Below are 2,435 nucleotides of genomic sequence, written 5' to 3' on the forward strand. Positions count from 1 at the left end.
TCCATTGTAACATTTTAAATAGGTGATCTATTTTAACAGGTGGCATTTTATTGCGTGTATATCAATTTTTTGAGTGCGCAAGGGTGACTGAGAGACTGGAACGGGAGCAAGAGTCTGTCATGACCCTATGATAGCAAGGCAGGTAGTCCGAAGACACTTCGATCCAGGCATTATAGTTCGATATCGGATCATACCACCGAGCTAGTCGTTAGGTTGAGCAAGGTGGTTATGAGATCCCCTGACCCAGTTATTATTGAAAAGTAAGCAGTCATGAAGGTAGCTCGAATCAGAGAATCATGGAGGAGCAAAGTAGAAGCTTCCCTCGGCGGTCGCCATAATTGGACCCTCGGAGACGCCCAGGCAAGTCGGCAGTACGGCCAGGTGGCTCGGCTAATCGGAGGGGGATCGCGGCGCTCTAAAGATACGCGCGGGAGACGTTCTGCACGATGGTGGCGCGAGATCTGTTCGCTGGCAGAAAATGCGGCCGTGATGTCGCCAAGACTAATGGTCATTTTACGCTTTGATCTCTAAGGTTTATAAGATTACAGTGCAGTGATAACACAGGATAAAAAGGATAATGCAAGATGACTTTACATTTTGTTTTTTTTTCGCTGCTTTACGTAAGATTGTACACTAATAGAATGTGTTTTTCTTTGCAGGTGAGTTTTAAAGCCTTGACGTCCAAGACAGGTTTTGCAGTAGGTTTCTCCACTGACGACGAACTGGTGCGTATGAATTCTCAGCTTGCTTCATCTCTAAATGATAGGGACAATTGCATACACATACGTCATTTAGACGCACATGCCACCCAGTAGACATTATCCACGTAAGACAGCCTACACCTCACGCCCACATGCCATCCGAGTGTCCGTTAGACATTGGTCTGGTCCTGCCATGCCCCGCCCCCTTCCAGCCGGCTGCACGAGCCGTCCGTGACGTGATGCGGTGCATGTGACGCATCCCTGCATGTCTTGCATTACAATACATCATGCAACGGTATGCCTCGATGGCAACTGTGATGTACTGCCTCATTTTGGATATATTTCGCTCGTCACTTGTTCGCATACTATTTTATTGACATGAGATGTACTGTCGTGTGTTTCAGTTTTTGGTGATTGCACAGGCGCGAAGTTCTTTTATTGCTACAAAACCAGATTCAAAACTAGAAATCATGAAACCAAACTTAATAATTTTCAAAAATGTAAAACCGAGGCTAATATTGATACAATAGATAACACTGACTAACATTGGACGACGAACAAGGATACTTTGCTGATATATACTAACATTACATTGAATAGGTGGTAGCATATATTTCTACTTTGAGTTGCAAGACTACCGAATAAGTTTTATTGGAAGAACTTTAAAAAGCATGAAATGCACTGTAGCGATTTATGATATATAGAGCGTTCCTTGTGGAAATGCGCTTTATAAGCGAATCATATTTTATTGAAAAACTTTGATACGATGTTTTCATGGGTATATTAGAAAGCCATTTATTTAATTACCGACATTATTAATGACTTCGGGGTCTCGTTCTGATATAGACGATAAAGATAAAATACAGTACGAATATTCAAGGAAGTTAATTTCCAGAAGTACCAATTGTCTCTGCCTACCCTGTCTCTCGCCTCCTCTCGGTCCCGCACACCACGTAGTAGCCACGCGTACGGTTACATAAAATTTACTTAACTCCACATTCGAGTAAACGGTTTCTGATTTTCTTATTACGTTTTGTCTGATAACACGTGATTTATTCGCCATAATCTGCTGTTGTGGCGAGAGGTTCTTGGTACATAAACGAACTTTAGATGTAAATGCACCTATTTGGTGTGGTGATTGCCCTACCGCGAGGACCATGATTCAGGCCGTGATAACACTGATTTGTCGGAAGTGTCCGTCATAACGTCACCGGGGAAAAAATCTCGCAAAAAATGAAAGACAGACGATATTGATGCGTTTTTAAAGTGTCGATTCTCATCATTAGATCGTATTGAGGTAAATGATAACCGGAGAGTGTGTTGGTACAAAAAGCCAAGGAAGTATGATACATGGTGCATTTAGGGTTATGAAGGAAGAACAAATTAGGGATTAGTGGCCATTACTCAATTATATTTTGAAGTGGTGCTGAATTTCCTAATTGACGCTCGAGTGATGCCAGGACCCGACCCGAGCCTGCGTCCGGCTTTTTGTCTGGGGGGTATATACATGAAAAATATGGCTCGCCAATTACTGATCACTGAATTATTTATTGGGAGTCGTAACTCTAACGTGAATAGCCAATAAGTACCTCTCACTCTCCTTCACTCTTGTGTTTTATGTTTACCTGTCCCGTCCCCCTCCCCCTCCCCCTGCCTCTTCACCCCGTCTGTCCGTTTCTGTTTCTCGCTCTCATCCCGCTGCACTTGTTTGGGTCTCACTTTATATTTTGTATA

The sequence above is a fragment of the Penaeus monodon genome, chromosome 25 (genome assembly GCF_015228065.2).
Source record: "Penaeus monodon isolate SGIC_2016 chromosome 25, NSTDA_Pmon_1, whole genome shotgun sequence".
Classification (NCBI taxonomy): Eukaryota; Metazoa; Arthropoda; class Malacostraca; order Decapoda; family Penaeidae; genus Penaeus; species Penaeus monodon.